Below are 25483 nucleotides of genomic sequence, written 5' to 3'. Positions count from 1 at the left end.
TACTTTCAGTTTTTAAAAGCTTTATATACTATGAACAGCCTCATTTTCAATGTATATTAGTGGCAAAGTAAGAAACAGATTCCCTAAATTACAGCTCAAACTATAAGTATGAGGTCATTATGGCAAGTCCTGACATTTCTTGCCTTGGCAGTTTCCTACTGTAAACCTAATTGAGACTTAAAGTAGCCTAGCCATGAACCATATGAACCCAATGTCAAAACCCACTCTACTGTCCCAGTTACAAGGGAAGAAATAAAAGAGAAAAGGCAGTATGTCAGATTCTTAATTTCTGCAATGAAGTAAATACAAACTCAAAGATCTCCAAAGGGAGAACAGAAAACTTATATGCTTCCAAATTTTCAGAAGAAAATCACTGAACTAGGATTCTCTTCTGACTTTATTCCCCATCATTAAGAATTCCTGATATTCATCATATTAAGAAAAATCCAATTTGCAACAATAAATTAAAAATCTAATTAGAAATAATAAAGCCAAATAAAACTAATACCAAATTTCAGGGACATATTAAATACTTCGAAAGTTCTAAATTTTGCTTTTTCACTTGCCTCTCAATTACGCATTTCCCCAAAGCAGTGAAGGGCTTACACGAGATCAAAGTTGATCTAGTTTGATGGTCAGAGGATAACAGCTGTTGTTCTGGTGGTAGTCATTCTACAACCTCAAAGGGAGATAGCTTTAGAATAAAGTTGATCTGTAGAAAGCATTGAGGAGAAACAGAAAAACAGGGGAAGGAAGAAGGCTTGCCTGAGCCACTGCAGCTAGCCTCATCTGACTCTGTAAGCTTCAGATATACCTGCACGTGATCAATAAATTCCCTGTTTGTATTGTTTAAGCTACCCTGAGTTGTGGTTTCTGTTACTCACAACTGTATCACATCTTCTATGGTGATCTTTGCACATATCATAGCCCTCATGACACTGCATCAGTGCATGTCTACATTCTCACTAGAATATCACATCCTCTGGAACAAGATTATGTCTCAGTCATCTTTGTATCCATAGCAACTAATGTGTGATCAATAGAACTGTTGCCTGAATGAATCTGTAATACCACATAATTCCTCTACAAGCTGACACTAAATCAAGAATGCTGCTTTTGGTTTAATTTCAACCAGTTATTACCATGTTTTATATAATTAATTGCTTATTTGCTCTCATGTTTTACAAAAACCTGTAAATGGCTTTAAGTCTTCAACTACCCTCTTTCCTAGAAACTGGTGTTAACCCAAAGTGCTTCCTTTTTTCTTATCAAGTCATTTCTATGTGCTTAGGAGAATGGCTGAGTTAAATTCAACATTTTTGGGGGGGGGGAGTAAAAAAAATCCACAATTCGATTTTTAAAGGTAACTGAAAAAGGGTGATTTGGGTAGGAAAAAAAAAGAAAACAGAGTTTAATACAGCAGTAATCCAAAGAAGCCTTACAGTAGATTTAAAGCGCTTTCATCAAAGCTCCAGAGAACTATATTTCAAAGAATAAATTAACAGGCACCCCCATCCCAAATCCTAGCACACTTAATTGGATACTGTAGACTGGGATGGTTATACCAGACAATTTCTACAGATTCTTTCCAATTCTGAGAGTCTAGGATTTTACGTAAAATTTTTAGACACTGAAGTAAGGAATATATTTTCCAAAAAATGGCAGAGAAAGAAAAGACAAGGAAAAGGAAAAAGGGAGAAGGGAGAAGGGAGAAGAGAGAAGGGAGAAGGGAGAAGGAAAGGAAAGGAAAGGAAAGGAAAGGAAAGGAAACCATAACTGAGAAAAACAGGCAAACCTGTAAGTAGACCGGATCATGAATAAACAGGCAGAAAAACAGAAACTAAGACATGAAAATTTCTCTAAATAAACATGACGCACATTGTGTTCAATAAATGTTAACTATTTGCAGGAGGCTGAATAATGGCCCTAGAAGGGTCCTAATCCCTAAAACTTGTGAATATGACCGTATATGGCAAAAGGGTTTTTACAAGTGTGATGAAATTAAGTATCTTGAGATGGGGAAATTACCCTGAATTCTCTGGATCATCTAAATGGGATCACAAGTGTCCTTGTAAGAGGGAAGAAGAGGGAGACTTGACTATAAGAAGGCAAGAAGCAAGTTGCTATGCTTTGAAGATGAAGGAAGAGGCCAAGAATTAAGGAGTGCAAGGAATGTGGCTCTAGAAGCTGGAAAAGGCAAGCAAAGAGATTCTCCCTTAGAGTCTCCAGAGAGAGTGCAGCTGTTGACACTTGGCTCTTGACCCAGTGAAACACACTCTGGATTTCAGAATTCCAGAACTCTAAGAGAAAAAGGTGTGCTTTTCAAGCCGTCAAGTTTGGTAGTAAGTTGTTACAGCAGCCACAGGAAATTAACACATTATTACTATCAACATTATTACTGTGGCAGAGCTGGCTAGCCATTCTCAATCTGTGTTCTCCTTCTGCAGTGTAGAAGTTACTGGTGAGAGACAATCATCTAATCCAGTCAAAGATGACACTTCCTTCACAGTAAACACTGATGTGCCTAAGGACTAGTTCTTGCCAATGGAAACTGAGCAAAAGTAATGTGTCCTTGTTGCACTATTTATTTCCCTATCAGCAAACTACATGACACTGTGAAACCCCAGGAATTGCAAGAAGTCTGGGTCCCTGAGTCACTAAAAGGAAGAAAGTCATCCAACAACTTGAACATTTGCACTGAACTATTACATAAACTTGATTACGTTAAGCCATTCATATGTTCTAGTTTAGTTATTACAGTAGTCAAAATTATTCTAAGCTGATAGAATTATTACCATCCATTTATGAAAAACATTGTCCAAACTGTAGTAGGTGCTTCACAAATGTTTTAGAGTTTTAACAAACTTTTTTTTTTTTTAACAAAAAAAGACTCAGTTCTTCCATTTAATAAAGAACAGATACAATGACAGATAACAATGAACCAGATTATAGACATTTCTATTTGGTATACAATGCTTTCCTGTAAACAGCTATATTTAGTCAGATGTGTGAGAACAAACGAGGAGACTTCAATGCCATGGAGGTGGGTCTTTCCCTGAAAACTACAAGAAAACACAGAATCCCTAATACCTCCTTGCCTTTTAGATACAAACTGACAATCACTGTATTTCCAAAATTTCATAAAATTCTTTACTTTTTCTTTGACAAAATAATACTTAAGTCAAATATCCAACTAACTGCTTTTTTGGTATGCCTCGTTATTTTCACTGGTGTCAACTGTGTATGTTTTATAAAGTACCTTAACACAAGCATTTTGAATTAATAAACTACTTACTTTTTTATAAAACTGTAATAAGAATTCAGTAATATAATTATACAAATATTGTTGTTCAGATAAATATTGTGAAACTGTCAAAATGGAACTATTTCACTTAGCATAATACTCTCCAGTTCCATCCACGTTGCTACAAAAGGCCGTATTTCATTCTTTCTCATTGCCAAGTAGTATTCCATTGTATATATAAATCACATCTTCTTTATCCATTTGAGGGTTGATGGGGGGTGGGGGAAAGAGGAAAGTGGGTGATGGGCATTGAGGAGGGCACCTGCTGGGATGAGCAGTGGGTGTTGTATGGAAACCAATTTGACAATAAGTTATATTAAAAATAAATAAATAAAGCAAAATAAATAAATGCAAAAAAAAAAAACATGAAAAAAATGGAACTATTGGTTAAGAGGTAGCAATGTCATTTGGTCTGTGTAACAGCTTATGGATCTAATTCCATCCAAGTCGTTATATGAAGGCAGTTGACATGTCCCTTCACACTAAATGGAAGTACAGTTTATCCGAAAATCAAACCAGGAAAATTTAAGGATTATCTTGCATTGGGAAGTGAACCAAGAGACAAGTATGTTCGTGTCTTCAAAGAACCAAGTCTTAGTCTATCTGTAAACTGTGTATTCTGTTTCCCTAGTTCTGCCCCCTGTGAAGTAAACACAAGTTTACAAGGCATCCTCAATTTCCCTTGGTGTTCTTATTTTGTTTCCTGTATCCTATTTTGTTTCTTTGTTTTCTTATTTTCCTTCAGTCATCTTTATGTCTTTCTTCTAAGTGTTTGACATCTTCACAATCCTAATAAGTTGTGATGGTTTTCCAGAAATGTCTTGACAAGTGTCATTATAATAAAATAATTCTCTGCATTATCAACAGTTATTTAACACAGCAAGTTAGAATTTAAAATACTTTTAATTATCATTTTTTTAAGATTTTAAAAACAAGTTTTCTCAACTTGTTATAGATACGATTTACCTTCTAGTGTAGAACTCTGTAATGAGGTGTGTGTGTGTGTGTGTATATATGTACATATACGCACATATATGTATATATATACATACATACACGTACATATATATATTTGTGAAATTATATATATATAAATCTATAAATCAATATATCGTTTGTAAAAATACCTAACACTTTACAATTGGATAAAGATGAGTAGTTTTTTTTTTTTTTTAAGGGGGAGAGGGGCAGAGAGAGAGGGGGAGAGAATCTTAAGCAGGCTCCATGCTCAGTCTGGAGCCCGATGTAGGTAGGGCTCAACCCCATGACCCTGTGATCATGACCTGAGCCCAAATCAACAGATGCTCAACTGACTGAGCCACCCAGGTGCCCCCAGTTATTCTCTTTAGATGGTGTTTCTTGAGAATACATTCAACAACCACCATACACTGAGCAGCAAATATGATACAAGTGAGAGAATGTGCTTAGAAACTATAGGTAGAGTTCCAGAAATGAACAATACTTTCCTTGACTTTAAGAAACTTACAGGGGACATGAAATCTGTACTATAATAACTATAATAGTTTAAACTCAAACCTTAAGTAATTCCTTTATTTCTATAACATCAAATCTATACTTTGCTATTGGACTCACCATGTTTAGCACAGTGTCATAATTAGGGACATGTACTTTGGAATCAAAATATTGATTTATGAAACCTGATTTCACAGCTTTCTGGCTGTATGATCTTGGGCAAATTCATTCATATTCTTTTCCTGAATTCAGGTTCCTCATAAAATGGAGATAACAGTGTCTCCCTCTAATTCTCTTATTGGAAGGATTAGACGAAAGAATACTTCAATGCTTAGAACAAGGCTTCACAAATGTTTGTTACTATTATCTCCCAGTATGATTTGTTATTTGTAATTTTACATTATTTCTCCTACTATTCTCCCCCTTCACTCGGCTTCAGCCACACTGTCTTCCTTGCTTTTTTCCGTGAATAGCATAAACGAGCTCCTGACTCTCAGCCTTTACACTTTCTATTCAGACTACCTAAAGTGCTCTCTTAACCCAGACGGCTTGTTTCCTCACTTCTTTCAAGGCTCTACTCATCTGTTGCCTTCAAGGTGAGACCTTCTCTGATACCCCTATACAAAATAGCAACCCACAATCACAACTCTACAACTGCTCTTACAGTACATTACTGCCCTTAGTTTTCTCTGTAGCACTTGCCATATCTAACATACTATATGTCTACTTAGTCACTGTGTCTCCTAACACATAATAGGGGCACTGAATATGAATGAGTCAATGAATTATTCTAGAAGTACTGAGAAACTGAAATCCACAACAGAAAAAAATAGGGGATAAATAGTAAAAATACAAAATTCTCATTATTAGTATATATGATATGTTCCCAGAAAGCAAGCAAATAAAAATCAACTGAAAAAACAACCAGAAACATTTTTTTAAAATGCTTAAATTAACAAATTAGAATACATCAAATCAAATTATATATCTAAGGATAAGCTTCAAAATGTGTAGGCTATAAATAAAGTATTTTGGGAGATAAAAGATCTAAACAAATGGAAAGATGGGGTGCCTGGGTGGCTCGGTCAATTAAGCGTCTGACTCCTGATTTTGGCACAGGCCATGATCTCGCGGTTCATGGGTTCAAGCCCTGTGTCAGGCTCAGCGCTGCCAGCCTGGAGCCTGCTTGGGATTCTCTATCTGCCCCCCCTACCGGCCTCAAAATAAATAAACATTTTTAAAAAATGGAAAGACACTTCACTTTTGAAGAGAAGACTTTATTATAGTAAAGATGGCAACTGTCTCTTGAATTAATCCCTGAATTAATGTAATACACCAACCAAAATACCAACCAAATCTTTTTTTGAACATAAAAAAATTTAAAATTATATTCATCAGAAAAGAAAAACATGGGAGAACCATTTTGTAATTGGTATTACTTTAAAATAAGTAGCTCTTATTTAAGAATGGATATGTCCAGAAGAATTCTCACCTTTTTTGATTCTTTGTCTACCCTGGATCATATTAAATGTCTTCTTCCAGAGTGATAAGGAAAAGAAATAAAAAACATCCAAATTGGAAAGGAACAAGTAAAACTATCTCTGTTTGCAGATGACATGATCTTATAAGTAAAAAACCCTAAAGACTCCAAAAAACAGACAACTTATAAGCATTAAAAAATTCAGCAGCATTGCAGAATAGAAAATTAACATACAAAAATTAGTTGTGTCTACATAGTGGAGCAATAAATAATCCAAAAAGAAAATCAAGAAAAACCTCAATTACAATCTCATCAAAAAGAATAAAATAGTTGGAAATAAACTTAACCAATGAGGTGGAAGGCTTGTATACTAAAAACTAAAGGCATAAATAAAGTCCATATTATAGACTGGAAGACTTTATATTGTTAAAGTGTCCATACTAGCCAAAGTGATCTACAGATTCAATGCAATCCTTATAGAAATCCAGTGGCTTTTGTTTTGTTTAGTTTTGCAAAATAGAAAAACACAACCCTAAAAGTCATATGAAACAACCACAAAGGATCCTGAATATCCAAAAACAATCATGAGAAAAAAGAACCAAGCTGGAGACCTCACATTTCTTGATTTCAAACATGCTACAAAGCTATAGTAGTTAAAATAGGGCAGTACTGGCATAAACACAAACATACAGACCAATGGAACAGAACAGACAGCCCAGAAATAAACCCACACATGTATGGTCAACTGATTTTCCACCAGGGCATGACGACTACTGAATGGGGATAGAATAATCTCTCCAATAAATGGCGCTGGAAAAACTGGATATCCACATGCAGAAAAATGAAATTGGACCCTTATCTTACACCATACACAAAAAGCAACTCAAAATGGATTAAAGACTTAAACTCAAGACCTGAAAATGTAAAACTTCTACAAGAAAACATTGGGGTAAAACTTCATAACACTGGTCTTGGCAACGATTTCTTGGATATGACACAAAAAGAACAAGCAACAAAGGCAAAAATAGACAAGTGGGACTACATCAAACTAAAAAACTTCTCGCACAGCAAAGAAAACAATCAACAGAGTGAAAATGCAAACTACAGAATGGGAGAAAATATTTGTAAGCCAGGTATCTGATAAGGGGTTAATACCCATAATACATATGGAACTCCCATAACTGAAAAGCAAAACATTCCAAAAAACCAAAACACCCTGACTAAAAAATGGGCAAAGGACTTGGATAGATATTTCTCTAAAAAATATGTACAAATGGCCCACAGATACATGAAAAATGCTCAACACCACTAAGCATCAAGGAAATGCAAATCAAAGCCACAATGAGATATCAACTCACAGCTGTTGGGATGGCCATTATCGAAAGAGAGAAAGAGAAAGCGAGAAAGAGAAGGAAAGAGAAACAGAAAGAAATAAAAAGAAAAAAAGAAAAAGAGAAAAGAAAGACGAGGAGGGAGAATAGAAAAGGAAAAAGAAAACAAAGGAAAGAAAGGTTGGTGAGAATGTAGAGAAATCTGAACACTTGTAAACTGTTGATAGGAACGTAAAATGATGCAGCTGCTACGGAAAACAGGAAACAGGTTCCTCACAAAAGGAAAAAACAGAGCTACCATATGATCCAGCAATACAACTTCTGGGTATTTATTTATTTATTTATTTGTATTTATTTTTCTTAGAGAGAGAGAGCATGAATAGGGTAGAGGAGAGGGAGAGAGAAAGAGAATTTTAAGCAGGCTCCACGCTCAGCATGGAGCCCAATATGGGGCTCGATTGCACAACTCTGGGATCATGACCCGAGCCAAAATCAAGAGTAAGACACTCCACCAACTGAGCTGTCCAGGCACCCCAACAGGTATAGAGTTTTTAATCATGCAAGATGAAAACGTTCTAGAGATCTGCTGTACAACATTGTGCTTATAGTTAATGCTGTACTATACACTTAAAAATTTGTTAAGAAGCTAAATCTGTGGGTTTTTTTTGTTTGGTTTGGTATTTTTTAACCACATGCATGCACACACATGCACACACAATGTTCTATGGCCAGAAAGAAAATTTAAACTTAGATTATGGGAAAGAAGTACAATTTCCCATGTCCATCTTATGGGTACTTCACTCATAAACATTCCTGCTTCCATTCTATTTTAAGCACAGAGAGAGGTGCCCGGGTGGCTTAGTTGGTTAAGCGTCCGACTTCAGCTCAGGTCATGATCTCATGGTTAGTGAGTTCGAGCCTCGCACTGGGCTCTGTGCTGATGGCTCAGAGCCTGGATTCGGATTCTGTGTCTCCCTCTTTCTCTGCCCCTCCCCTGCTTGCGCTCTTTCTCTCTCTCTCTCTCTCTTAAATATAAACAAACATTAAAAAAGAATTGTTAAACACAGAGAAATGGCAACGTACATCCATGCTACATGTATTTTATAACCAGTTTTGAGTTGCCTTTTAATTTGATTTATGGTACCATTCAAAATACATAATTTATAAAACCCCATTTCATATTATAGAAATAATAAATGGAATTAATAGTATTTCAGTAATCTATGGCTCTCTTCCCAGAACTGTTATTCTCTTAAACAAGCTGTCAACTACTGTCCCAAACCATCCGGGTACCAGGAAATACTGAAATCCAATTACTATCCTAAACTACCATGAAATCTAATGGCTAATTTTAAAGAGATAAGAAAATGACTTTAAGTAATTACAATATAAAATTGTAAAATATTTTTTGCAAACCACAGAACTAGTACCCAATTCTTAGTTTTGGGGAGAATACTCAAATTACAAATTAAAACCACACAGAAATATAAAGGAAGTATCTAATAGTTCCAAGGATTTCTAGATATTCCAATATAAATGAAAAAATGAATTATGATAGCAGTATTGGTATTTTTAAGGATTGCAAATAAGAAAATGACTCTTCAGATAGATGATCTAATGAAAATAACTTATAGTTTATGTTTTGTTTGGCCATCTTTTAATAAGTGTTTATGATTAACAATGTTTAAAGTAAGTATCACTTACATTTGCATAAATGGTTACAAATCAACTCTGAACTTGAGTTCAACAGGATCAAGAAATTTCCTTGCTGAAACTAAACAGTGGAAGATTAAAATATCCTGACTGGTGTACCAGAACAGTTTCCATCATCATTCCATGATTAGGTATATTTGGTTTAAAGAAAACAGGATTCCCACTCCTAGGGGAAAGAAAACAAAAACAAAAACTCCTAATACAGTGTTTCTCCATCTCGTTTTCCTAATGGCCTTTCCCGATGAAATTTTAATGCCACAGATATTCTATATGTGTGTGTGTATCTGCACTGTATACATAAAAATAGTAAAAAAATTTTTCATACCCAAAGAACGAAATTCTACCCATTTCATTTTAAATAAGTATTTGAGAAAACATTCCCCAATGTGAACGGATGGTCTCCAGGTAGTGAGGTTAGACTGACTTAACCAGAAATTCCTAACTAACCTTCTAGGTCTCCTTTTCTCTTACCTGGATCCAGCTCTTCTTCTGAGAGCCCAGTTTATCAACGTAGCTCTAATGGAAGATTCAAAATAAAGGAGGTACCCATAACTCAGTAGTGAATTCCCAGTACCAGTCCTCTGGATTATATCCCTACTACTTTATTAAAAATTATAGCGGCATACCTAGAATTTCTTTATGTAAAGTAGGTTTGTAGCAGGCTTGAAAGCTAGAGTAAGAACAAAAAGGAAACACAAATCATGGTACAGATTTTAAACCAAGCAAAGAATATAATGGGCAATAATTTTTCTATCTTTATCATGCTTACAACAAGAACCACACTTTACTGTTTAGGGATAGTTCTAAAACTTCGAGCTCTCTAGTGTTCTGGTTCTCTCTCACAAGGCTTGGTTTAAAATACAATTTTCTATGGCTCCTGATCCGGAGGCCATGTAGGCATAAGTCACAGATGAATAAAACTTAAGAAAATATCAGTTCCCAAAATAAAAACAGTACAGCAAAACTATTCTCCCCATAACCTCAATTTGGACATACACTGTACCTCTTTCCTTTTCCGTAGTAGCCTATCAGTCATGTTTCAGTCCTGTTCCTCCTTCCGCCCTAAAATCTCATGCAGTCATCCCTGCCTTCCATGCTACTCAACTGTGGATGTTGTAAGAATAACAGGTCTTCTTACTCCCAGGATCTCTCTTCTCACTCTGTCCTATGTACACTGTGCTACTAACCTGTAAAAAAAAAATCTCACAGTCTGCAGGGTAAAGTCTAAATCTTTCAGCTACTATTTACCGTTCTCCATAAACTATCATCAATCTGCTTTCTACATCTTATTTCCCACTATACCCAAACAGAGCAGGCCGGGTATGTCAATACCATCTCTGCTTTCACAGTATCCTCATATGAAATACCCCTATTCTCCTATAGCTAGCAAAATCCTAGCCAGCCTTGGAGGCTCAGCTGAACTGTTCCTTTCCTAATTATACCAAGTGAAATGAACCTTACAACCTCTATGGAACCCATCAAATGAATCCGGATATATGTCCTATTTGTGTCCTTTCACAGAGCATCTTGCCTAGATACGCCCCATCTAGAGTATTTCACAGAGTAAACGACTAGTCAAAGCCAGCTATTCATTGACGTGGGAATCGATTAAGTGTTTCTAGTCACAGTCCGCCCATTCCTTACTGTCAGCACAATTCAAATACACACATACCTGGCTCAATCCCTGTAGTTAGGTTGCTACAAAAACACTCTCTAGTTCATTTTCACATTGGGTAACAAGCTCTATGAAGGCAGGAACCCTGTCTTTGTATCTTCTATCCTAAATTGAGTGCTAAATATTCATGCAGCTAAATTCACTGAACAGACACACAGGATTGGAAATGAGGAAGAAATGGCAGCTATATTAAACAAAAAGTCCTTTGTTATTTGTGTTTTAATTTTGAGCATTATGACCCTTCAATTGTTAAATACAGAATCTGTCTAGTATAGTCAGCCTCAAGCCCATAACATGCCTCTAATATATTAAAGAATGGTTAAGCAACCTATGATTAATCTTTGAAAATTATCATAAATGATGTAACAAAGACTCTCTTCACGATGGCAATAAGCACAGTGCAACACTGAATAAACAACAGGTGGTAAGGGATCTACTACTAACGCACTCCAGGGACACAGAAAGGAGCCAGATAAATCATTTCCCTGGTGCCTTCTACTCTATGATGAAAATAAAGAGGAGAAAGCACCTCTCCTACCTCTCAGGACAGAAAAAAACTAATGTCAAAAGCAGACAGGAAAGAAAACTTATAAAATACAACTTTGGAGAACCATGAAGAAATAGTAGAGTGAGGTCTTTCCGGTACCTTTCGCACTTTCAGAGTTTTGCTCTACAATTTAATAAAGGTTGCTCTCAATGAAAACAAAACATAATACCCTATTTTTCTTACTGCAAATTGCCCTGCACACCAACCTCTATACTTTTCATTATGTTGGAAAAGGAATGAATTTCCCCATGTCGAAGAAATGAGCTTCTCCCATGAGTTGCTACCTAATTAATCAGTATTCTCTGCATTTACGTTCTACTTTAAAAACTAGTAGAATCATGGTGCTGCAAGCAATACCACAAATGAGTAATTATGAGGAACTGTAATTAAATCCTATATTTTAGTGTGGAAAACTAAACAGTGGGCCAAGAATCAGAGGAATCAGATCCACAAATAAAACGTGTGAGTTTGGGGGAATTATAAATGCGGTGCCTACTTTTTCACAACAGGAAATATAAGAGTCAGGCTTAAGCAATTGTTCAAATAGTGCTTCCCCGTCACCACCTATTCTTTATGACAAAAATTTTGGAAGCTGTGAAACATCTGATAACCATTGAGAAAGAAGACCTAAAAAGTTCCTTATGGCTCTAACAATGACTTTAAAACACACAAAGGAAAAAAAAAAAGACTCAAGAGACCCACAATGACACCTTATAAGAACTGCAAGGTGATTTCTATTCTACTAGCAAGCTCTGCAATGAGCTCTCATCTTGATCCAATTTTAGTTTTCTTTTCAAATCAGTCTCCAAGAGTCAGCAGTGTGCTAGTCCGATCAGGTTAAAGACCACAGGAACAAACCTGGAGCCTGACGCATTGCAATGAGGAAGACTGCACAGCAGAGGAATCCTGAGCCATCTCACAAAACAGAGGAAAGGTAACAGTTATGACATTTGGGGAGGAGTGGAGTTTAGGTGAAATTTAAACTAAGCAGTGCTGTGACAGGCTTAGAGCAAAGCAGAGTGGTATATAAAATGGGTCCACGTCAGGACTGGACTGCAAAGAGAACCCAAAGTCCTCTTTCCTTAGCAACTGTGTGGATGTTGTATCCAGAAACCCCTTATCTGAAGCTGTGTAACTCAGCTGTAGGTCAAGATTGCTTCTCATATCAAAATGACTTAAGATTCTCCGGACAAGAGGGGGATATTTTACTCTTACAGATATAATTGCACACAGCCAAGTTTCTGACAGTCTATGATTTTCAAGAACAAAGTTTCTTGGTATATAAGTAAGCCATCGTCACTCAAAGGGCTTATTACGACACTTTCCAACTGCATTATTCTTGGGAGAAACATTGTGTAAGGCTTTCTGTGTGTAATTCCAGCCTGACAAACAGCCGGGCAAATTTTTACTTTCTCCATTAGTTACTTGACATTCCCGTCTCCATTTTGTGTCAGAGCGTGAAAAACTTGCTAATTAAACTGTTTACATTATGCTCTTTAGAAGGCAGAGTTTACTTGCTGGTTTATCTTTTTTTTTTTTTTTCTTTAATATGAAATTTATTGTCAAATTGGTTTCCATACAACACCCAGTGCTCATCCCAACAGGTGCCCTCCTCAATGCCCATCACCCACCGTTTCCTCCCTCCCACCCGCTGGTTTATCTCTTTTTTTTTGTATATTATTCATTAATTTCTCTACAAAAGATGCCCAATTTGGACAGATTTACAGGTTTTGAAGAAACATTTATATCTTACCCAGTGAAGTTCACTATTCCTTTAAAGTGCAGAGAAATCACTTAGCTTGGTAAGTGGTGGCTCTACCAACAAAGGCTTTCATGTACTAGCTCTAGGTTAAGTAAACATCCAGCTGAACTTGATACTACAGTTTCCACACCACTGCCAACTCCTGAGAGCAGGGAGAGGGCAGGTTCTGGGTCCCAGTGCCAGGGTGCAAATCCAAGATCCACTCTATTCAGGCAAGCATTTTAAACTTTCAGTGCCATCTGTTTCCTTATCTATAAAAAACAGGGATAATAATACAATGATTAAATGAGTCAACAACCAAAGCATTCGGACGGAGCCTGGCACAAAGTCTGTAAACATTAGCTATTTACTAGCAAAAAAACAAAAAAGAATCCTGGTTTAAGCCGACCTATCTCTAAGAAATCTCTAAAGTATCTTCTGTCCAGTCTCCTAATCTTCCTCATTAATTTGATTTATCCAATAAATATTTACTGAGTCTTTAATAGGTGCCAGGCAACTTACCAGACACTGGGAATCTTATGTTAAAGAAAATGAATATGAAGTTTGCCTTCACAGAAATTATAGTCTTGTGAAGACTTCAGGACCACCACATTCTTACCAACAGTTCTTTCAACTTTTTTCTACTAAAAATAGATGCTTCAGATGCCTGGGTGGCTCAGTCGGTTGAACATCTGACCCTTGAGTTTGGCTCAGGTCATAGAATTGAGCCCCACATCGGGCTCTGCACTGAGTGTAGAGCCTGCTTGAGATTCTCTTTCTTCCCCCCACACTGCCCCCCTCCCGTGCTTGCATGCTCTCTAAAATTAAAAAAAAAAAAAGAAAGAAAAAACAACACACACACCCTTGTTGCTGAGGAAAAGATATCATCTCAAAGAATTGCTATCACTATAGACAGTTCCTTTAGAACAAGGCCCATGTCTTGGTGCTGATAACTCTAGTGCCTAACTATAAAGGGTCTTAACAATGTAAGAGTCAACAAATATTTTGTGGCATTTCCCTAATTCTTGGTTCTATAATTCATTTTTTTTCCAAATTGAATTTTACCGGTAAGGTATACATTTAATGCGTCTTTCTCCCTCATCATCTACACACACACACACACACACACACACACACACACACACACACAGCAAAAAAGCTATTATAAATCAGCAGCACATCTTACAACCAGGGTGACCAAGGACTGAAGGACTCTTAAGGACTCCCTGGAACATGGCACTTTCAGTACTAAAAGTGGAAAAAATCTCATGCAAGATGAGATAAACTGGTCATCAACTTACAGCTGATGGTTTTGGAAAAGTACAGTAAGTACAACTGCATACAAAAAATGAAACAAAAAACAAAGGCTAACCAAAATTTCACAACTTCACAAGTTCTGACCACATAAACTAAAGAACCTCAACATCAACCCTTCCTCCTGAGCCTCCCTGCTCGGTCCCCTTCCTCCCGCTTCCTTGCAAGTTGTTGGTTAAGGGGCTTAGGCTACTTTAGACTAAGGAGGTTTCCAAGGGACAGCACTGTTAATTACTTTTCTTCCCCCACTCTATTTTTGTTCCCAACTCATACCACACCTTCTTTTCGCAGATATCTTATCACTCCTTAAGGAGACTTCTTTCTCAATTCCAAACATCATCTTTAATCTTTCTTACTCTTGCATTTTCTTCACCCTTTTCCTAGTTGCCACCTTTTCTCTTTGCTAAGTGAAAAAACTAGCTGCCTTAGCAGTCTAACTAGTATAATTAGTTACATACCTGTAATCAGTAAGAGCCCAAGATTCTATTTTTAGCTGTTTCTAAATTTAAGTATTAATACAGCAATAAGCATTATGTTCTAGTAATTATTAATACTATGAGTACTATTTTTGTAACAGTTTTAATGAGATATAATTCACCCAAATGAAGTGTACAATTCAATGGTTGTTAATATACTTCCAGGACTGTATGACCACCATCACAATCGATATTAGAACCTTTTCAATCTCATTGGCAGTCATTCCCCATTCCCATCATTCCTCCCCCAGCCCTAGGAAACTAATCTGCTGATACAAATTTGCCATGATAGACATTTCATATAAATGGAATCATACCATTTGTTGTCCTTTGTGACTAATTTCTTTCCATTGCATAAAGTTTTCAACATTCATCCATACTGTACATGTATCAATACCTCATTCCCTTTTTTCCATTGTGGATATACCACATTTTATTTATCCATTCATCAGTTGATAGATATTTAGGTTGTTTCTACTTTTTCGCCATTATGAATAATGCTGCTCTGAATATTCATGTACAGGTTCGTGTGTAAATGTAGTTGTTATTTATTTTATGTACATACCTAGTAGTGGAAAAACTAGAACATATGTAACTCACTAACAATTTTGGGGAGCTGCCAAACTATTTTCCAAAGTGGCTGCACCATTTTACATTACCACCAGCAATGTATGAGTGTTTCAATTACTCCATGATCTTACCAACACTGTTACTTTTTTTATTACAGCCATCCTTATGGGTATAAAGTGGTATCTCAAAATCTTGCATTTTCATAATAGCTAATGCTGTTGAGCATCTTTTGAGCACATGCCTACTGGCCCTTTGTAAATTCTTTTTTGAGGAAGTGTCTACTTGAATCCTTTGCCTGTTTTTAAAAAAAATTTTTTTAACATTAATTTTGAGAGAGAGAGAGAGAGAGAGAGCGAGCATAAGCAGGGGAGGGGCAGAGAGAGAGGGAGACACAGAACTCGAAGCAGGCTCCAGGCTCCATGCTATCTGCACAGTCCAACACAGGGCTCGAACTCATGAACCATGAAATCATGATCTGAGCCGAAGTCGGATGCTTGACCAACTGAGCCATCCAGGTGCCCCTACTTTGCCTGTTTTTAAATTGGGTTGTCTCTTTTTTTTTCAGTTGAGTTGAAAGAGCTCTTTATATATTCTAGATCCAGTCCCTTTAATTTACAAACATTTTCTCTCATTCTGCACACACTGTCTTTTCACTTTGTTAATTAATGGTCATTTTCCAGAACAAAAGTTCTTAATTTTGATATAAATCTAATTTATATAGTTCTTCTTTTATCACTTTTGGTGTCATATCTAAGAAAGCACTGCCTAACCTAAGGTTGCAAACATTTATTCCTAGGTTTTCTTCTAAAAGTTTTATAGTTTTAACTCTCACATTTAGTTATGTGATCCATTTTGCGTTAATCTCTGTATGGTGTGAGGTTGGAGTCCCAAATTCATTTTTAGCATCATTTATCTAAAAAACTATTCTTTTCCCCACTGACTTGTCTTGGCAACATTCTCAAAAATCATGATCATAAATACAAGGATTAAATTCTGGATGCTTAATTCTACTGCACTGATCTACATGTCGATCCTTATGCCAATACTACACTGCCTTGATTACTGCATCTTTGTAATAACTTCTAAAATGGAGCAGTGCAAGCCCTTCAACTTTGTTCTTTTTTTCAAGACTATTTTAGCAATTCTGGGCCCCTTGCATTTCCATATGAATTTTAGGGTCAGCTTGTCAATTTCTGCCAAAAAGCAAGTTGGGATTTCAACAGAAATTGTGTTGACTCTGTATATCAATTTCACGAGTAATGCCACCTCAACAATATTAAGTCTCCCATCTATAAATATGGAATGTCCTTCCACTTATTTAGATCTTCTTTGTCCAATGTTTTATAGTTTTCAACGCACAAGTCTTCCATTTCTTTTGTTAAACTTATACATAAATATTTTAACCTTAGTTTCTAAGTATTTAATCTTAATTTGATGTTATTGTATCTAGATTTTCTCACTTTCATGTTCAGAATGTAACTGCTTGTGTACAGAAATAAAATTTTGCATATTGATCTTGTACCATGCAAACTTACTGAATCTGTTTTCAGTTTTATTAGTGTATTAGTGGATTGATTCCTTAGGATTTTCTAGATACAAGATCATATCACCTGGAAATACAGATAATTTTACTTCTTTGTTTCCACTATGGATGCCTCTTATTTCTTTTTCTTGTTTAACTGTCCTAGGAAGATCTACAATGATGTATATATAGTTATGGTGAAAATGTACTTCCTTGTCTTGTCCTTGATGTTACAGGAAAGACATCTTTGCCTTTCATCAAAGACAAAGTATGGTTGCTAACTGTGGGTGTTGTATATATGCACTTTATCAGGTTGAGGAAATTCCTTTCTATTCTTACTTCGTTCAGTTTCTTTTTTTCATCATGAAAAGGTTCTGGATTTTGTCAATTGCCTTTTTGGCATTGTTGAGATGATTTTTGTTCTTATTCTAATAATATGGTGTATTACGTTTTCAGATATTCAACCAATTTTGCATTCCTGGGATAAATCCTACTTGGTCATGGTGTACAATCTTTTTTTTTTTCCCCAAATATTTTTTAATGTTTATATTTTTAGAGAGAGTCACAGAGTGTGAGTGGGGGAGGGGCAGAGAGAGAGACACACACACACACACTGAACCTTAAGCAGGCTCCAAGCTGTAAGCACAGAGCCCCATGCAGGGCTCGAACTCAAGAAATGTGAGATCATAACCTGAGCTGAAGTCGGAAGCTTAACCAACTGAGCCACCCAGGTACCCCTACGATCTTTTTTACACATTGTTGCATGTAGTTCACTATGATTTTGCTGAAGATTTTTTCCATCTATATTAAGACTGATCCGTAGTTGACTTGTAAAATCTGTTTGGTTTTGATATCAGGGTAATATCGACCTCATGGAATGAGTAGGGAAGCGTTCCTTCCCTTTTTTGTGGGGAGGGTTGTTGTGAAGGATTGGTGTTCTTATTTAAACATTTGGTAGAATTCACTAGTGAAACCATCTGTTCCTGGATTTTTCTCAGTGAAAAGTTTTTTGATTACTAACTCAACTACTATTTGTTATGGGTCTATTCAAATTTTATATCTCTTCTTGAGTCAGTTTTGATGATGTGTAATTTTAGAAATTTGTTCATTTCACCTATGTACCTAATTTGTTGGCATTCAGCTGTCCATGGTATTTTCATAATCCTTTTTATTTCTGTAAGATCGGTAGTAAGTTCCCCTCTTTCATTCCTGATTTTAGTAATTTTAGTCTTCCCTTTTTTCACTTTTTTCTTTGGTTTAACTAAAGATTTGTCAATTTTGTTGATCTTTTCAAAGAACCCATTTTCAGTTACACCAATGTCCTCTACTGTTCTATACTGTATTTATTTATCTCTAATCCTTATATTTTCTTTCCTTATGTTTGCCTTTGGTTTAATCTGGTTAATTTCTTCCTCTTTTTTTTGGCTTAATTTTTTTTTTTAATTTTTAATGTTTACTTTTGAGAGGGGGGTGGGGGGCAGAGAGAGGGAGACACAGAATCCAGAGCAGGCTCCAGGCTCTGAGCTGTCAGCAAACTTGAAACTTTCTTTTTTAATACAGGCATTGACAGTCATAAACTCCCCTCTAAGCACCGCTTTAGCTACACTCCATAAGTTTTTTTTAATTAATTTTTTAATTTACATCCAAGTTAGTTAGCATATGGTGCAACAATGATTTCAGGAGTAGATTCCTTAATGCCCCTTACCCATTTAGCCCCTCCCCCCTCCCACAATCCCTCCTCAACCCTCAGCTTGTTCTCTACATTTAAGAGTCTCCTAAGTTTTGTCCCCCTCCCTGTTTTTATATTATTTTTGCCTCCCTTCCCTTATGTTCATCTGTTTTGTCTCTTAAAGTCCTCACATGAGTGAAGTCATATGATATTTGTCTTTCTCTGACTAATTTCACTTAGCAAATACCCTCTAGTTCCATCCACATAGTTGCAAATGGCAAGATTTCATTCTTTTTGATTGCCGAACAATACACCATTGTGTGTGTGTGTGTGTATACATACATATATATATATATATATATATATATATATATATATATGCATGCCACATCTTCTTTATCCATTTATCCATCAATGGATATGTGGGCTCTTTCCATACTTTGGCTATTGTCGATAGCACTGCTGTAAACATTGGGATGCATGTGCCCCTTTGAAACAGCACACCTGTACATACGTTTTTATATGTTGTACTTTCATTTTTATTCCTCTTAAAGTACTTCCTAATTACCTTTGTGATTTCCTCTTTGAGCCTTTAGTTAACTAAAAGAGTGTTGTGCAGTTTCCACATATTTGTGAATTTCCAAAATTTCTTTGTGTCACTGATTTCTAACAATACTATTCTCGAAGAACATACTTTGTATGACTTTAATTCTTTTAAATTAATTCGGGCATGTTTTATAGCCTTGCATATGGTTTACCCTGGAGAATGTTCTATGTATGCTTGCGAAGAATATGTGCTCTGCTACTGTTGGGTGAGGTGTTCTACAGATGTATATCAGGTCTAATTGGTTTATAGTATTTCTATTTCCTTGTTTATTTTCTACCTACTTTTACCATTAATTATTTAAAGTGGCATACTGGGGTATCTGGGGTGGCTCATTCGACTAAGCATTCAACTCCCGATTTCAGCTCAGGCCATCTCATGGTCAGTCCTGACATCAAGCCCAGCGTAGGGCTCCTTGCTGAGTATGGAGACTGCTTAAGATTCTATCTCCCTCTGCCCCTCCCCTGCTCGCTCTCTCTCAAAAAATAAAAACAAAACAAAAATGAATAAATAGAAGTGGGGTATTAAAGTTTCCAACTATTATTGTTTAAACCATTTCTCTCTCCAGTTGTTAGCTTTGCCTCATATATTTTGGGGCTTTGTTGTTAAGCCAAGTATTGTCTTCTCTTTTTCATAACAATATACAGAACTTACCTTTTGAATTAATTTTGTTTCCTTTTTATTATACACTATTTCCCTATCCCCTAGACACAGGCACCCACTCTTCTACTCTGTTTCTAGGAGTTTGACCTTTTTTTACTTTTGTTTTTTAGGATTCCACACCGAAGTGATACCAGGCAGTATGTGCCTTCTCTAACTTACTTCTTAGTATAATGCCCTCAAGGTCCATCCAGGTTGCTGTAAATGGCAGCATTTCCTTCTCTCTGGTGGCAGAGTAACATTCCACTGTGTACGTACACACTACACCTTCTTTGTCCATTCATCGCTGACAGACATGTAGGTTGTTTCCAAATTTAGCTATTATAAATAATGCTACAATAAACACGGGAGTGTGAATACTCTTCAATATCCTGTTTTCATATCCTTGGGATATATACCAGAAGCTGGACTGCTGGATTGTATAGAGTTTCTATTTTTAATTTTTTGAGGAACCTCTATACTGTTTTCCGTAGTGGCTGCACCAATTTATAGTCCCACCAACAGCGCACAAGGGTTCCCTTTTCTCCTCATCCTCACCAACACTCATCTCTTGTCTTTTTTATGATAAAAAACTAAAAAGCTTCTTTCTGCACAACAAAGAAAACCATCAACAAAATAAAAAGCAACCTGTGGAATGGGGAGAAAATATCTGCCAATCATGTCCAATAAGGAGTTAATATCAAAAAACATATAAAGAACTCACACAAGTTAACAGGAAAAAAAAAATGTGATTTAAAAATGGGCAGAAATACTGAATAAACATTTTTTTCCAAAGAAGATACATACAAGTAGCCAACAGATGCATGAAAAGGTGTTCAATATCATTAATTTTTAGAGAAATGCAAATCAAAACCACAAGATGATACCATCTCACATCTGTTCGAATGGCTGTATTTTATAGTGAAGACCTCTGGGACTACAATGTCCCTTTTTAACATATCAAGAAAACATAGGCTTTAGTAGAAGCAAGAGTCTTAAAAGGAAACTGAACTTTCTTCCATACTGGCATTATATAGAAGTACAATAATTATTACATTTGTGGTAGCAGCATTTCATGTTAAATACCAGGAATCACTGGTTTGCATTACACATCTGGAATCAAGAAGACTTTATGCAAAAGGATGAGATTATGGAGTGACATATCTCAGTATTGTTTTTCTCTACTATTTCTAACTTTAATTAAACATTTATCTTAGTATTACTGGTGTTTTTTTTTTAACCTACTTTGTGAGTAAGGCTGAAGATAAATTATGAATATATGCTTGTTATCCTCGGAGACTTTGGAGGACAGGTATCATGGATGCATAATTAACATTACAGGGACAGGAATTTCACTAATGAACAGTTTTTGAAAGAAACAAGTTTACCTACATTGGAGTACTACCCTTGTCTAGTTCTCTTAACACTAATTTCCCCATAATTCTAATTTCTAGAGAAAAGAGAAACTTTTAATCCGTGAAAACTGATGGCATAATGTTTTCAGGCAATGTTCTAATGATAGTTCTTGAATAGTAACACAGCTGTGTTGATGGAAACAATTAAAAAATGGTTTATTTCTAAACTTCAGTTAGGCACATAACACCGTCCAACAGTCCCATCACTGGTAACTAGTCAGTTTCTTCTTCTATTTCCTACAGTGGCTCCTAAACAACAACAAAAAGTCATTTCCATTATTTTTCAGATATCCTACTTATCCACCTCTACTTCACTCTCAGCTAAGGACAAAGCTTCCTCCATCTGAGAAAATGGAGGCCCTGTAGTAGAGATCTTCTTTTACCACCTTCTACTCAACCTTAAAGCTAATTTATATTTGTGCCCACTCTTGGCCCTTTATAAAGATATGATCCCAAAAGAGGTACTCTCTTCCTTTTCAAAAGAGGTACCTCCTGATCCTGTTTCTTCCAAGCCTTCCCAGAACGCTGCTTCATCATTTATTATATTCTTTTTGATACCTTTATTCTATCACCACTCCTTTCCTTTCAGTCTACAAATATGCTCAAACTTACTTCAATGTAAAAACTCTCTCTTAACCTTCTTTTCCCTTGTTAAACCAGTCCCCTTATTGCTTTGTAAAGCCAAAGTTCTTCAAAGAGTAGTCTCAGGTTTGTTTCCTTTTCATGACTTCCATGCATTCCTCAACCCAATCTATTATTCATTCTAGGACTCTGCTAAGATTACTCTTGCAAAGGTCCGTGTCATTCTAAGATCCAAATCCAAGGCCTCTTATCAATTCTGAAGCAGCATTTATATCAGCAATGCCTTCTTTCTTTTTGAAACTCTCTGACTACAGCTACTACCTAACACCAATGATTTTCAAATCCAGGCATCCAGCCAAGACCTCTCTCCTGAGCCCCAGACCTGTAGATCATACTGACAACTATACATATCTACAAAAACAATCTCTAAACACCTCATAATCAACATGTCTCAAATCAATGGAAATACGTTCTCTCTTCATTCTACTTCCTAAATACCTCTCCAATCCAGCCCTACTGTAACTACCTTGGTTCAAATCCTCATAATAACAGCCAAATTGCCTCTTGGGGTAGACTACTATTTTTACCTCTAATAGCCATTCTTTCCTTCTTGGACATATAGCTGTCAGGCTAAAGAACACATTTCCTAGCCTCTCATGAATCTGTGTGACCATGTAAGCAAGTTTCCAGGAATGAACAATGAGCAGAGCTGGTGTGCGACTTCCAGACTCATTAGTTAAAAGTTGCTTGCCTTAAAATACTTGTCTCTCGGTTCCTACAAGAAAAAGATGGACACACCAATGACCCTGCTTCACACAGCAGGTGAATGTGTGTTCTACTGGGTGATGGCATAAAATGGAAGGAACAGGCATCCCTCAAGAAGCTCATGTGACAATACTAATGCACCAGTCTGGGCTCACTTCAGAACTGTTACATGAGAGAGAAATAAATGTCTATCTTACTCAGGTCATTTTGGAGTTTCTTTGTATGGCAGTTAACCTGAGCCCTAATACGCTTCCCAATATAATTCTTAACTGGTCTCCCTATTTCCAGTATTAACTTACATTTCAGTACATTTGTCATATTACTGCCAGTTATATTTAAAACACAGGATAAGTATTAGTCTTCTCCCTAATAACCTTCTATGACCCACAACTCCAGACATTTTGGCATAGCATAGAAAGTGTCATGGTATACAATCTGGCCTTAATATCTTTCTAGCTTCCATCCTTTACGACCCACTCCCATCCCTGACCATGCTCCCAATTCCCCACAGATACTTTAAGCTCCAGCATCATTAGACTTCAACTCTCTCCGGTGTATGAGAAAAACAAAACATAACCCAAAAGCTCTGCAAAATGAGAGACAGAAGAGGTAAAGAAAATTACTCTAAATTCTGATAAAGCAACCAAAAAAAATGTGCGAGCAGACAATGTATATATGTTACGCACACCATCATTAAAATGATGAACCTCAGCATTTAAAGATGCACTGCACATTTCAAGGGCTGAAATGTCAAAGCACTAAGACCCATGAGAAAAAATAAGCAGCTATTTTAACTTATGGATAATACATACTTTTGAGGTGAAATCCGTATAACAAAGTGTACAATTCAGTGGCATTTAGTACATTCACAATGCTGTGCCACCATCACCTCTAATTCTAAAACATTTTTATTACCCCTAAAGGAGACCCTATACACTTAAGCAGTCACTTCCCATTTCCTCCCTCTTCCCCAGCAACCACAAATCTGCTTTCTGTCTCTAAGGATTTACTTAGTCTGTATATTTCATATAAATGGAACCATACATCAAGAGACCTATTATGTCTGGCTTCCTTCATTTTGGCATGTTTCTGAGGCCTCCTTGTAGCATTTTTCAATAAGGATGACATAAATTTTTCAAGCAGCATTATTTGTAAATGCAACACACTGGAACCTAAATGCTCACACATGGGACAGTGACTGAATTAACTTTGGGTGTGTGTGTGTGTGTGTGTGTGTGTGTGTGTGTGTGTGTGTGTGTATAATGGGCTATTTTGGAGTGATTTCCCAGACATGTTGCTAAGTTGAAAAGAACAAAATTCAAAGAGATATCTATAGTATGCTACCCTTTGTGAAATAAAAAAAGAAAACAAGAAAATATTCATATACCTGTCCCTTTGGGTAAAAAAACCAAACAAACAAACAAAACGGCACAACAAAAAAACATGGAAAGGATAAACCTGAGACCAAAGACGGTGGTTATCAATAGGGGGTGAGCAGGAATAGGGTAAAAAGGACAGAAATATAATACTTCCTAAATATTCCTTTTTGTATAGTTCTGTTTCATATGTTCTAAAAACACTCTAAAAGAAAAGAAATAAAATCAAAGATGAGGCAGGCATCCCCCAAATGAATACAAACAGAAACAAATGAACTGGCTGTATATTATGGGTTGAATCATGTCCCCCCTCCCCCCCAAATATGGTGAAGTCTTAATTAACCTCTAGTACTTGTAAATGTGACCCTACTTGGAAATACGGTCTTTGCAGTAATCAAGTCAAGATGAGGCCTTTAGGGAGATCTCTATGACTGGTGTCCTTATATGAAGGAAAAATCTGGACACAGGGAGCACAGTGTGTGATGACAAAGGCAGAGAGTCAAGCCTTCTACAACCCAAGGCACTCCAAAGATTGCTGGCCATCACCAGAAACTGAAGGAGAAGGATGGAACATATTCTCTCCAGAGCTTTCAGATAGATTCAACTCCACTGATACCTTAATTTTCAATGTCTGGCCTCCCAGAACTGTGAGAGAATAAATTTCTGTTGCTTTAAGCCATCTAGTTTGTGATATTTTGTTATGGCTGCTCTAGGAAATTAATACACCACACAGACTTCAAATGAATAGCATAAACACTATGAAAGGGTAAGGGTGGTAGGGAACCAAACATGAGAACAGTATATGTTCTAAAGATAAACAGAACTCTGAACAGTGACTTCTAGTTAGTAGTTGATTTCTCAAAGAGATATGGATTAACAATTTTGAAATTACTTCTGTGTTCAAGGATTAAGCAAAGGAATGAATATACTGTGGATAATGGAAACTAGGTTTCTCTATTGGAGAAGAGAGTTACAAACATGAACAGGAGAAAATGAACCGTGTGGTGTTAGACTGGTATTGGTTTTAGACAATCATATGGGTAGAAGGGAGGGGGAGGTGTGGGTAAATCCATATTCGTGTGTGCACATACATGGGACCTCTATTTCCCAACTCCATCCCTTAAGGCAGCCTAGTAACAAGGATACTTCAGTAGCAGTAACTGTACCTAGAATCCAAAACAAAGGCTCAAGAACTCTTTCAGATTAAAGGCAACTCAAGAGACCTGGAACTGAATGCAACACATCATCTTGGATTTTCTTTTGCCTTCAAAGGGTATTATTGGGGCA

At 36.5% G+C, this 25483-nt stretch overlaps 1 protein-coding gene across 3 annotated transcripts in view; it reads right to left on the bottom strand.

The window, feature by feature from the left end:
- MAP4K3 (mitogen-activated protein kinase kinase kinase kinase 3) overlaps window positions 1-25483 on the bottom strand; it is a 205493-nt gene that overhangs the window by 100590 nt on the left and 79420 nt on the right. The gene's annotated exons all lie outside the window — the stretch shown is intronic.

This window comes from Leopardus geoffroyi, chromosome A3 (assembly GCF_018350155.1).
Source record: "Leopardus geoffroyi isolate Oge1 chromosome A3, O.geoffroyi_Oge1_pat1.0, whole genome shotgun sequence".
NCBI lineage: Eukaryota > Metazoa > Chordata > Mammalia > Carnivora > Felidae > Leopardus > Leopardus geoffroyi.
Note: the sequence above shows the minus strand (reverse complement) of the source record. Positions and strands in the feature narration are given on the sequence as shown.